The sequence below is a fragment of the Onychomys torridus genome, chromosome 6, assembly GCF_903995425.1.
Source record: "Onychomys torridus chromosome 6, mOncTor1.1, whole genome shotgun sequence".
Taxonomy (NCBI): Eukaryota; Metazoa; Chordata; class Mammalia; order Rodentia; family Cricetidae; genus Onychomys; species Onychomys torridus.
The window spans coordinates 80766090-80780701 of record NC_050448.1 but is presented as its reverse complement, the minus strand read 5'-3'; positions in this window follow the sequence as shown (position 1 = coordinate 80780701).

Below are 14612 nucleotides of genomic sequence, written 5' to 3'. Positions count from 1 at the left end.
GTCTTCCCTGATCCCAAGTATCTATTCTTCAAAGTCCAGATTAGGGCCTCTCTTAAGCACTCACTGATATCCTCTTCCTCACAATTTCTGAAATCATTCTATCACATATTAGATGTTCTGCTTTTATGGGGTGATTGTGATGACACACAGCACTCAGGTCATAGAAAAAGTGTGTTTATCATAGGACATTGGCACCTTCCCTGAATTCATGGACAACCACATGATTTTCTCTATTAAAACCATGTTGAAATTTAAATGTATCTAGTTAATCTAGAATGATTGTGACCACACAACTTGGTTCCTATTCACAGAGGTACCCAAATTTGTTAGAAATCCAATCCAGAACGATTCTCTTCTAAAATTATCATGAATATGGGCAAATCAAACAATCCAAAGAAATAACGGGATGCGGATCTAAACAGATAATTCTCAACAGAAACACCTCAAGTGGTGGAGAAACCTTTAAAGAGATGTTCAACATCCCTAGCCACCAGGGAAATGCATATCAAAATGACATTTAGATTCCATCTAACACCAGTACTAATGGCTAAGATAAAAAAAAAAAACATAAGCAACAGCTCATGTTGCAGAGGATGTGGAGCAAGAGGAACATTCCTGCACTGTTGGTGGGAGTGCAAACTTGTACAGCTACTTTGGAAGTCAGTATGGTAGTCTTTAGAAAAGTGGCAATCAACCTACCACAAAACCCAACTATAATTCTTGTGAGCATCTACTCAAAGGATACTCAATCATTCCACAAGGACACTTGCTCAACTATGTTCATAGCAGTTTTATTTGTAATAGCCAGAACTTGGAAACAACCAAGAAGTCTCTCTACCAAGGAATAGATAAAGAAAATGTGGTTATACAATGAACTATTACTCAGCTGTTGAAAACAAGGACACCAGAAAATTTGAAGCGAATGGATGGAAATTGGAAAAAAAAACATCCTGAGTGAGGTAACCCAGACAGATAAAAGAAACATGACATGTATTCACTCATAAGTGGATATTACTTGTAAAAAGGGACAATAATGTCACAATCTATAGACTAAGAGAGATGGTATAACAAGGAGAGTTCATGGGTGGACACCCAGATCTCACTTGGGAGGAGAAATAGAAAGGATTTCATGAATGAACCAAAGGCAGGGGTAATGAGAGCATGGGCAATGAGATTGAGGAGGCAAAGAGTGGGAGAGTGCTGTGGATATCGCTCTGTGTAAATAAAGTTCTGATTGGCCAGTGGCCAGGCAGGAAGTATAGGCGGGACAAGAGAGAAGAGAATTCTGGGAAGTAGAAGGTTAGAGAGAGACACCGCCTACCGCCTACCACCTACCGCCGCCATGAAAAGCAACATGTAAAGACACTGGTATGCCACAAGCCATGTGGCAAAGTATAGACTAACAGAAATGGGTTAATTTAAGATAGAAAAGGTAGATAACAAGCAGCCTGCCACGGCCATACAGTTTGTAAGCAATATAAGTTTTTGTGTGCTTTCTTGGTTGGGTCTGAGCGACTGTGGGACTGGCGGGTAAGAGAGATTTGTCCTGACTGGGCCAGGCAGGAAACCTCTAACAACAAATGGCGCCTAACATGTTGGCAAGAGTTTCCACCTAAAACCTGAGAAAAAAAGATTCTAAAATGAAGCTATAAACAGCTTTCTAGTTGTCTCTCTCAAGTTAGTGGCAGCCTGCCGGTTTGAGCTACTATGGCGGGTTCCTGGCGTGTACCTCTGACCTGCAGTGTGGCGGGAATGAGGAGTCTACAAGCGGCACTTTACTGTGCTGCGTGGTGGATTTAGCCTTTGCTAGTTTAAAAAAAAAAAGTTTCTGGGCTATGCACTGCTTTGATAGAACTGCTTCTGATAGTTGATGGTACACATGGCTCCAGACCCAGAGCTGGCGGTAAACTGTACCACCACCATGTTGGGAAGCTGAGGTGGGTGGAGCCAGCAGCCACAGAGGTGTTTCAGTCTTACAAAGACGGATATTACACAGAGAATCTAGTTTGTGTTGTCTTTGGGATTTTTAACCACAGAAAAAGATTTGATCATAAAAGCTGTTGAGTTAAACAAATATGTAAATTTTAAAGGTACCTTGACTTCAAAATTTGGATATAAGGATACGTTGCTTTGGAAAGGAGTCTCTGCTTTTGTTTCCACAGAAAGCCAGAGGCTGTGGATTTGTTCCAGATTAAGATACATCAGGTTTGATCAGCCAAGACCACCTAAAAGGTCTCTGATGACACCATGGCCCAGATGATCTGACATCCAGAATGGTTTCAAGGCAACTGGCTCAGAGGTTCACCTTAATGGACTACTCTATAATCCTAAAATTTTCTTTGTGTTCCCATAAGATACAGCGCCCCCCTCCAGCAGGAAGTAGTAAGAGAGACTACGCCCACATTCCCAAAATTATCAAGCTGGCTTTGGAAATGGAATTGGCTCACTCCTTCTCTAAACCCAAACATATTGCTAAAAGAAAAGGTTAAGAGATTCTTGTGTCCCAAATCAGAAGAGCCCTCTAGTGTGGGACAGAGAAAAACCAATATTTTTCTTTAAAGCAGGTTGATTATAAATGAGATCTCTTTCTATAGAAGAAAGGGGGATATGATATAGATATAATAGGATGAAAGCTTAGATAAGGGAACTTACTTCTAAAGAGCAATAACTTGTTTAAAATGTTTTACATTGGTTTAGATTTTAGTCTATTGATACAAACTTAGTTAATTTTGTTATATTGTGTGTATATTTCGACTCTTGTTTAAGGTATTATGTTCATATAGCTCATTTAAAATTGTAATGGATAATTAAAAATAGATTAATAACTGGTCATCTATGATAATCATACTCATAGCCATGTTAGTTAAGTCTTCTAGGTATACACAGCGATATTTCAGATAGACAGGTAATCTTCAAACACTTCAAAGGTCTACAGAATATGGCATTTAAAATATTTTTAAAATTTAGACTTTCTGGACAGTGAGACATGTCTGCTCCTGGCAACACCGATTTACTTCAGAGAGGAGAATGGGCGTTGAAGACACTTCATATCTTATCTTCACTTTGGCAAAAATAGCCATTTGGGCAAGAAACTGTTCTTGCCTGGACTGCTTGATCAACTGGACATGCAGGACCCATAGAAAGGTAACCACTAAACTTTGTTTGACAAAATGGTCCTTCAGGTTCCTGCTTTGCAGAGGAAACTGCCAGACATTCTACAGGACACTGAGAGAAGTGACCAAGATACTCTAGCCCTGTGGGCTGAAAACAGATGCCCCAACTTTACAAAGGAACATTAGGTGACTGTCCAGGCTGCCAGCTGTCTCTGTCTACCCTGCAAGACTCCCGAAAAATGCTTGCATCCTTCTCCCGGTTCTCAGGTAATATTGTATCCTTCTGAGGTCTTTGATGTGGTTGAAGCCTAGATAGTTATAATTTCTTCAGTTATGATAAAAGATAGATATAAAACCTTAGACTCACAAATATAAGATAGATAGGATATCTTCTTTAATATTGTAACTGTAATTCTTGCTTGATAATTGTTTTGTTATATGTAATTGTACTATGTAAAAGTTAAAACCTTCCTTTAAAAAAAAGAAAAGGGGAAGTGCTGTGGATATCGCTCTGTGTAAATAAAGTTCTGATTGGCCAGTGGCCAGGCAGGAAGTATAGGCAGGACAAGAGAGAAGAGAATTCTGGGAAGTAGAAGGTTGGAGAGAGACACCGCCTACTGCCTACTGCCTACCGCCGCCATGAAAAGCAACATGTAAAGACACTGGTAAGCCACAAGCCATGTGGCAAAGTATAGACTAACAGAAATGGGTTAATTTAAGATAGAAAAGGTAGATAACAAGCAGCCTGCCACGGCCATACAGTTTGTAAGCAATATAAGTTTTTGTGTGCTTTCTTGGTTGGGTCTGAGCGACTGTGGGACTGGCGGGTAAGAGAGGTTTGTCCTGACTGGGCTAGGCAGGAAACCTCTAACTACAGGAGAGTGTTGAGAGGGATTCCTGGGGGTGGGGGCATTTCAGGGTCTGTTCAAAGCCTGGCACAGGGAAACCTTCCAGGAGTCTGTGGGGAGGACCGCAGCTTAGACACTAAAGCAATAGTGAGTAAATAGCCTAAACTGGCTGTCTCTTGTGACCAGAGTGGTGCCTGGCCCAGTTGACATCTGAGAGGAGTCATCCAGCAAATGATGGAGTCAGTTGCAGAGAGACTGGCAGTCAAACATTAGGCAGCATTCAGGAATCCTGCTCAGGAGAAGGAGGAGAAGGAAGAGGAGAAAGGAGAGTAGGAGCCAGAGAGGTCAAGAACACCTTGGCCGGGTTCACACACTCAAACTAACCTGTGTTCATGGGGTCTTGCACAGACAAAACCAGCAACCAGGGAGCCTGCATAAGACTGACCTAGGAACTCTGCATATATGTTACAGTTATGGAGCCTGGTCCTCTACGGGACTCCTAAGTCTCTGACTCTTTTATTGCCTTTTGGGTCTCTACTCCTCATACTGCATTGCCTTGCCCAGCATTAACACACTGGGGGTGCTTAGTCTTACTGCAACTTGATACGCCATGTTTTATCGATACTCATTGGAGACCTGCCCTTTTGTGGATGGAGAAGGAAAAAAAGGGATTGAGGGATGGGAGAGAAAATGGGGAGAGGGACTGGAGGGGGGGATGGTGTAGGGAGGCTGCAGCCAGGATGTAAAATAAATAGATAAATAAAACGCTAGCATGAATATAAAATCCAAAAGCACGTATACCATATTAGAGTAAATATGAGGACTTTATGTCACTGATCTTGTATCATTTCTACTTTTCTGATTAAATACTCTGAAAAAAATGCTACAAAAGTCAGGACAGGACTGTAAGGCTTAAAATTGCAGGCTCTTTTGGAGAACTCAGGAAGGACCAGAAAGCACCATATCCACAGTCAAGATCTTAGAGAGAACAAACAAGTGGCTCCTCACTTGTTCTTATCTATCTCCTGTCATTCCATATTCAGGACACTCTGCCTAGATAACTGTTTCCCCATAATATGCAGAACATTCCTCCTTCAAATAACACAAGAGACACCCACATGAATATTTCCACATAACAGAAAGTTCTGGATAACCCCTAGCTGAGACACACTTTACAAGTGATTACAGGCTAGGTCAGCATGAAAAGCAAATGTGAGCAGCAAATGTCTGTTCATCTAGATACTAATTATAATCACATGCATACTAGTAAGAATGTTCAGGTTGAGTCACTGTATTTATGTACTGAAAAATATATGTATAAATACATATTATATATTTAGTATACACACATATACTTACCTAATGAAACAATAAAAAATAAAAAGAAAGCATAGACTTGAAAGATTACAAGGAAGGGACAGTGTTCATGGTTTGCTTTGGAAGGACAAAAGAGCAACTGATATAATTATATTATGATCTCAAAGACGAAAATAATATATTGAAAAAACAAAGATCACAGTCACCTAGCATGATTCAGCAGGCACCCCAATACTTAAAAGTAGTAGAAATCAATACACCCTACTTCATATTTTTTGCCTTCCAGTTTTGAACTTATATATAATTATATCATCCCCTGCTTCCACCCTCCAAACTCTTTCATGTATCCCTCCTTGCACTCTTAAAATTCATGGCCTCTTTTTATTACTTATCAGTGTATGTGTGTATGTATTTATGTATGTATGTATGTATGTATGTATGTATGTATGTATGTATGTATGTATAGATAGATAGTATTAAATATGACCTGCTCAGTCAGTATAATGTTACATGTATGTACATTTTCAGGGCTGCCCATGTGGTATTTGGGATGCTGTGCTCCTCCCTGGGAAAGCCATTTATCACATTCTCAGGACTCCTTCTTTGTTGTAGTCCTTCGTGTGAGACTGAGACCTCCTGTGTTTTCCCCAGTCCTCTTTGGCATGTCTCCTGCTATTGGCCTAATTTAGCACATAGTTAGGCCACCACATTGGTGATATTTATATGGATATTGCTTATGACATTATTAGGAGACAGTGTCCCAAAGAAACTTTCTGATCATCCAGATCTTACAAGATCTCTGACCCTTCCTCCATAATGTTACTTAAGCCTTAAGTGCCAGAGTTGTTTTATGCATGTATCAGTTGGGGCTAGCATTCATAAATCTGCACTTTAATATATTGTACTTTTCAGAAAGGGTCTCTCTCTGTTGCAAAGAGAAGTTTCATTGATACAGACTGAGGACTACACTTACTTGTTGGTATAATGACAGATATTTACTCCGTTGTTATGGATTATACTTGTTTTGTAAGCTCCTCGTTGTAAGTTGTCCAAAAACCATGACTTCAGTAATCATAGGTCATTGTCTAGGTTTCTGGTACAAGTCATAATATCCTAAGTGTGCAGCGGGACATAAATCCATTGAGAGAGTGGTTGATTACAATCAAGGTACATGTTCTGTCACTGCACCAATAGAGTTATCATTTCCTTGTGATCCTTGTTTTCCTTGTAGGTGTCAAAGATCAGTAGAATGGTTAGTGGTTTGTCTCCTGTGCAAGTTTGAATAGTACCTTCTACTTTCATGAAAGATTGTTTTCAGGGACCAGTCAGGGGCCCCTGGGACATGTGTCTAAAGTGCATTGTATCTGAAGCAATGTGGATATATACTAACCACTGTGGTACAAGTAAGAACACCAGCAGTAACATGCAATGGTTGGGGAATCTCTTGGACAAATCTGAGCAACACCTGAAAAGAGGGCTTCTCATACCCTATATTGTGGTCTTTACTAATTGGTTCTTGGGTGTTGTAGGCAACAAGTCAGTACAGATATGAAAATACTATTTAAAGTGTATAAATAAATTTACACACAGGTTTAAATCTATTGGGTTTTTTAAAGTAGGTAGTTAGCATTATATTTGCTTGTGGCTTTTTCAAACATCCATATTGTTCTTTTATCATATTCCTCATTGTTCTGTCTTTCTCTCACTCCTCCCAACATATTTAGGGTACTCCTATCCCTTATATCCACAATTTCATAACTTTTACACAGCTAGTCATCTCTTTATTGCTTTCTCAATCCTCTATCAGAAGGGAATGGCCCCATTACAGTTTCCTACTTTCTGAAGTCACTCCCAGATATGTAATCCTGTCTTAAGATAGAATTAGGAAACTGAGATGAGAAATCCTTTTGAAATAATTGATGTAGTTTTTAGATAGAAAAAATGTCCCCAAAGTAAACCTGATGAACTAAATAATTTAAACCAAATGCTCTGGCAACATAAAATAAATAAGGGAAAAAACTCTCATAGCTAAAAAACAAAACAACAACAAAAAAAACCATAAAATCCCCGGACCACTGCTAAATCACCAAAGTTCAAAGAAGAAACAATAATAATCATATACATAATAAACATTAAAATATCAAGACTGTTCACAATTATTTGTTATAAAAATAATGTAATCCTGAGTCCAAAGTCTATCATACAAAGAAAAGGAAAATATACATAGCCATCTGCAATTTACATACCTATCAGGTGCATTTCCTTCCCTGGGACATTTTAACATCAATCATGTACTATAGTAAAAACATTGTAGCCATCCTACTGCGTTACATGACTATCATGATGATGACAAAACAGAAGCTATTATAGCTGTTATGAACAATTAAAGATCCTGAACTGCAGCTCCTTTATCACTTGTGATTTTTAAGTCCACTCTGTGTTGTATGGAATGTCATATTACTTTATTAGTACCTGAAGACCAACCCAGAGTTGAGTCAGCTCTATTTATGACATGGGAAAAGAGCAGTGTCAACTAGATTAAAGACCCAGTCTTAGAAATAGTTCAATACAATAGGTGTTAGGCAGAGCCTATTCCACAGAAGAGAGTGAGCAAATCTAACAAAGAAAGTGCTAGCACATTCGTTGTTTTCTTAGGAATCTCAGGTTTCCAAAGAACTTGCCAAAGCATGTTGTATGTATGCACAGGTTAGTTCCTGCTCTGACAGCTCATATTGTATAATGTTGATGGCCAATTAATATGACCTATTTTACAACATATATTGCTGTATTATGGTTTTAAAGATACGCTAAATGCTTAAACTCATCTAATGTTTGTTTTGTGCATGAACATGTCAAGATATAAGCAATTTCTCTTTGCTATTTGAATCCATGGGGAGTCTTACCACGTTAAGGAAGGCATTAATGCCAGAGTCAGTTCAAAATATGTAGAGGGGTAAATTTTCTCCAGTGTAGCCATCCTGAGAACCATGGAGATGATATGTAGTGACCTGAATGTAGTCAAGAGACCCATGAACAGGGTAGGTCTTAAAACTGTTATTCATTTTGATTAAAATCCTGCAAGCCCCTCATTATGCTATTCCCCTTTCCATATCTGAATCCTTACACCAGTCTATCTTCCCCATATACTCTGATTCCTCTACTTTCATTTTATCTATAATGGTGATAAGCTTTGTTAACACTTAGGTTCTTCCACACAACAAAAAACATTTTAATTCAAGCAGATAAGAGAACACCAATAAAATGAATATGTTATGGATTGTATAGCTAATGGATTTATGTTGGCATAAAGATTTTGAAAGAACAGAGAGCAGAGAGTGGCTTAGTTGCTGATGACCATGTCAGCAGTTGGAAATTGAGGTTCAGCATGTCAGCCCACCAGGAGGCAACCCTGTAATGGGTAGCTGTTCCATCTTTTACCTGGAAGTACTACACGCATTGAGGCTTCAGTAACTGTCATGCCTACAAGGCAAGGCTGAGACAGGAGCCCTTAAGAACTGAGATCCAGATGTGCCTGCTCTCTTGGTTCCTGGATCCTGGACACTGGAGGTACATTGAGCAGAGTTCTCCAGAGAACACTGCTGGACTGCACTACAACTTTCCCGGACCCTGTAACCTATCCCTTTACTTGTAAGTTTCCTCACAAAATAAACCTCCCTTTTAACTATGTGGAGTTGCCTTAATACTACAACCAATACAATCCCCTGATGGATAATTCCCAGATATGCTGGGTGTCAAGACCACAGACCCCCAGAATGCCTCTTGCTTCTGCTGTGCCTTTTACATATTTGGGGTTGCTATCTTTCTCTGATAGCTGGCATGTTTGAACTGGGTGTGGGGAGAGCCCTACTCCCTGGAAGATAGAGAGAAACCCAATGCTTGGTAAATTGTCAGCAATCCCCAAGGATAACCTCAGTTTGGACTACTAGAAATAGTGGAGAGGGTGCCTGAACTGAACTGGCTTACCTCAGTGATCAGATCGGTGAATACCCTAACTCATCACAGAGCTTTTCTCCCATGACTGGTGGAGCAGAGCTCCAGGAGTTCAGTCAAAGAGAGAGAAGAGGGATTCTATGAGCAAGTGCATCAGGATTATGATAGGAAAACTTTCAGAGATGACTAAACCAAACTAGTGGGAAGTCATGAAAATTCGATCAGTGGCTGTGGAGCCTGCATTGGACTGGACTAGGCCCTCTGCATGGTGAGACAATAGTATAGCTTGATCTGCTTGGGTGCCCCCTGGCAGTGGGATCACAATCCATCCCTGGTGTGTGAGTGGGCTTTATGGAGCCCACTACCTATGATGGGACACCTCATGCAGTCTTGAGGCAGGGGGAAGGGCTTGGACTTGCCTCTACTGGATATGCCTCCCCATGAGAGGTCTTGCCTTTTTGTGGGGGGAAGTGAGGGTGAGTTGGGAGAGGGACTGGAGGATGGGAGGAGGGAAGAGGGGGATCTCTGATTGGTATGTAAAAAGAATGAAATTTTTTCTTAATAAGTGTATATATGTGTGTGTGTATATATATATATGTATGTATGTATGTATATATATACACAGACATAGATATTGATATCTTGCAGACATGAAAAAAAGAAAACCTCCAGTGTTAGGAATAGTTTATATATTCTTGAACCATTAGGCAAAGGGATTCCCACAAAAATCACAGCCTGATGCTAAGGATACTTTGTTACTTTACAAACCTGCTGGTAAGACTGCATTGCTTGGCAAGAAAATACAGCATGAAAAATAGGTAACCAAGAGCCAGAAACAGCCTCTGCCTCTGTTACCAGGAGTCCCACATGTAGACCAAGCTACACAACTGTCACATATATGCAGAGGGCCTAGGTGGGTCCCATAAAGGCTCGCTGGTTGTTGGTTCAGGCTCTGTGAGTTCCCATGAGCCAGGATAGCAAGCTCTGTGAGTTTTCCGGTGATGTCCCTGCCCACCCTGTCTCCTACAATCCCTTCTCCCTCTCCTCAACAGGACTCCCTAAGCCTTAATACAGGGGGAAGTGGTCTGTTGGCAGCTTGGTATGCCATGCTTTTCTGAAGCTATGGGAAGTCTGCCCCTTTCTGAGTGATTACAGAGGAGGGGTGGACGGAAGGATGGGGAGGGGGAAGGAGTAGGGAGTGTGAGGAGAGGAGGAGGGAGGGAGACTGCAATTTGGATGTAAAGTAAATAAATTAACTAATTTTTTTAAATTGGAGAGCAAAAAAGACCACTGCTGAAGACACAACTTATTTATGCCATGGAACGTGGAGAAATTGATCTGCTATCCAACTGAAGCTTGACAGTTACTGACACACACTCATGGACCTGGAGTCACTTTGCATGCTACCACATGAGAAAAGTAATCATCAGTAAAGATCACACAGCTACAAGCCCTGCAACCTACAATAGCAACCTGCCTGCAGGATATCCTAGTGCAATAGGGGCATAAATGTCATGGGAGTAAGCAACCATTATTTAAATTGAATTTAAAGCACCCTCCATAAATTACAACCTGTATCTGACACTGCTCAAGGGGGCAACAATCTGACACTAGATAGTTAATGTGTCCTTTGGGAAAATATACAAATATCATTCTGCTAAGAGAACATAGCAGTAAAACGACTTCTAATCACAAATAATTATAGCCATAGATGGAGTATTACTCAACCCTCATTAGAGAAGCCTCTTCTTGTAGTAATGGTAATTAGCAGAGAGACTATGCAAGACAATATGCTGAGAATAAGAAGTTTGGGAGTACTTAGCTCTAAACAGGATATCTTTATTAAATACCTCAGTGATCCCCTGAAGGCTCAGATATCTATGAAATTAGAAAAAAACAGAAAAGAAAAGATGAAGAAGGATGGTTGTAATAATCACAGATGGTAGGTGATGCCACGTAAACAATAATATTATAGATGCACATATGAATTCACAGAGACTGTGGTGACATGCACAAGACCAGCACAGGTTTTAGAGGTAACAACATTTAAAGTAAATAAATACTGGGGCACAACTGTAACAAAAAGGACTTTGCAATTGATAGCCACTGGCAAAGGAAAAAAATAGTTTTTTTCTAATTGCGTAGCAATCATCTTTTGGAAAGACTCTATGCCAGTGAGTAGTTGGCCAACACAGAAAAATATCCATTTATCTATGGAATATTTGCTTCACTTTCAGTAATTACTTGTCTTATTGAGTATTTGTTTTGATTTTTATTGTTGAATTTTTGTGAGAATTCTTTGAGAGAGAAATAATACAGAGCTGAGTGTGTTGAGTGATGAAGACTAGAAGGAAGGGAAGGAACATGAACAAAATATAGTGTATGAAAAAAGGTTTAATCAAATGAAGAATAAACTATTGATCTTTGTATTAATTTATCTGAGTTTATATGATGTTAAATGTATTAAATATATAAAGATGTAGAGACCATTCAATTCTTTATTTCCTAATTGCAAATACAGCTTTACATTCTTGAGCCACAAAAGTTGCTATGCAGTGTTTGCTTTTATTTATAGCTGTTGGGCATTGCATTCATCACTGTTTCTACATAGAACATTTCTATTTCAATTTATTTTATGATACTTTGTGTTTCAAAGTAGCTTTATCAATTTTTTTCTAACAAAAATGACTTAACATCCATTCTAGTCTTCATCTTCACAAAACTCAGCACCATTAGATTGAAAAATCTATGTCACTGTTGCCTGTGGTAGGTAAGGCAGACCAGTGCAAGACTAAACATCTGAGAGCATTTTGATAGCTCAAATGGGATTGTTAGGTATAAAGAAACATGATAGCAGAGACCTGGGTGGGTACAAGAGTACAATGGACTTGGGAAGAGAGCAGGGAAAGAGTTAATTGGATCAAAATGTATTATAAAAAAATCTCAAAGAGGTACAAATAACAAAACAAAATAAATAAATTATTTAATTGGAAAAACAATATAAGAATTTTCTATAACCAGAAATTTGTATGTGAGGCAGAATTATTGGTGTGTAATGGAAATAAATTAGTTGAGAAGACATAGAACTTCAAAGGGCATGCCCCTGGGTATATTGTTAGCACATTCTCAAAAGACACAACCAGGTGACAAGAGCTTAGCTAGTAACTCATAAGCTCTGTGTGGACATGGTTGTAAGTCACCTGCTTCTACAGCAGGATTATGTCATGAACTAGAAAGTGAGACCACAGGCTAACAAGGTAGTATTAGATTTCCATAGTAAATAGAAAGCTACATACTCAAAAACCATAGAATTTTCTCCCCTACACTGGCCCCAGCACTTTAGAGCACTGTAAAAGTCAGCTAGCTGTATACAGAAGAAGAGATATACACAGGAAAATTGGAATAGAGGAAAAGTAGATTTTCCTGACTCCACTGACTTAAAAATACAACCACATTCGGTGTCTCCATTCCATTTTGTAAGTCACTGTACATGAGCTGATGGTCACAGTTATGGAGCAGTAAAGTGGGGCAAGATAACAGCTTCAATTCAGTTGAACTATTGGAGGTTACTGTCAGGAAGAATACAGCAACCTACACAGACTGCTAAGTAGCTGCTGCATTTCTTTGTCAAAGGATGTGACCCTTATTGAAAAAATAAGCAAAATGGGATACTGGTATTCTGAGTTATGTGGGACAGCCAAAGAAAGGGAGACACTTGAACATGCAATGAAGCCTTGAGGGAAGCAAGGAAGACAGTCTCAAGGATGGAACCCAAGAAACCTTTCAGAAACATTTATTGACTGTTGAACAAAAGCTATTTTTAGAGTGAGGTAAGTTCCTCAGACCACAGCCGCTGATCTAATCTGTGTTTCTTGAAGGAACACATCACCTCTACAATCTCAGCCTCTATTGTACACGGTTTGCAGTGATTAATTGTGCCAGACTTTCTAGTTCTCCAAGAATGTCTTGTAACTAAGATCATGCACAAGCTGCAATGCTTCTTCTTCAAAAAAAAAAAAAAAACAACTTAGGAACCCTCATTCATTACTGCCCCAGTTGCTGGCCAGCAGGGAAGACCCCCATAGGACCCTGCAATCTAAAAGATCTACTCCCTACCCTAAATTCAAAACCTACCCTTCCCCCTGTGACCTCAGTGGATTCTTGAGACACAAGAATCTACCAGCTCTTACAGGATGAAGAGCAGCTTCCTGAGACACAGAATCTGCCAGCTCCAATTAGACCAAGAGTCCAAATTGGACCAAGAGTGGCTCCCTGAGACACAGACACAGCAATCAAGGATTGGACCAAGAGTAGATCCCTCAGACACAGATATCTTTTGCACCTATTGAAGGAAAAGATAGTCAAATGTCAGTGCAAAAATACATACAACAACATAAACAGCAATATGGCACCACCAGAACCTAGTGCTTCTACAACAAGACCTGCTTATCACAATATAGAAGAAGCAGAAGAAAGCAACCTTAAAAATAATGGTATGAAGATGATAAAGGCCTTTAAAGAGGAAATAAAAAATTCCCTTAAAGAAATAGAAGAAAAGACAAATAAAAAATTGGAAGAAATCAACAAATCCCCTAAAGAAACAAGAAAAGGCAGTTAAATAGAAGGAAACAGTTTAAGACTTGAAAATTGAATAGGAACAATGAAGAAGACACAAACCAAGGGAATGCTGGAAATAGAAAATCTGATTAAATGAACAGGAACTATAGATGCAAGCATAACCAACAGAATATAAGAGATAAAAGAGAGAATCTCTGGCATGGAAAATACAATAGAGGAAATAGATTTGTCAGTCAAAAAAACACTAAAGACAAAAATGTCATAACACTTTGTTGTTGGCTGTTGGCTTGCTGTAAATTGCCTTTATTATGTTTAGGTATGTTCCCTGCATTCCTGATATCTCTAAGACCTTTAACATGAAGGGGTGTTGGATTTTGTCGAAGGCCTTTTCAGCATCTAATGAGATGATCATGTGTTTCCTTCTTTAAGTTTGTTTATATAGTGTATTACATTGACAGACTTTTGTATGTTGAACCACCCTTGCATCACTGGGATGAAGCCTACTTGATTGTGGTGGATAATTGTTTTGATGTGTTCTTGGAGTCTGTCTGCCAGTATTTTATTGAGTATTTTTGCATCAATGTTCATGAGGGAGATTGACCAGACTGAAACTCACAGTTCCAGGCAGACCGCCTAGTAAAGAAGACCCTAAGAACAACACAGGGATTGGCCAATGACAGAGAAATGGATGAGATCTACATTAGCAAACTGGGGGCGGGGTGGAGGGCAAGGGTCAGGGGAAAGAGATCTTAGGGGAGCAGGAGATCCCAGCTGGATCAGGAGCAGAGTGGGAGAATAGGGAGGG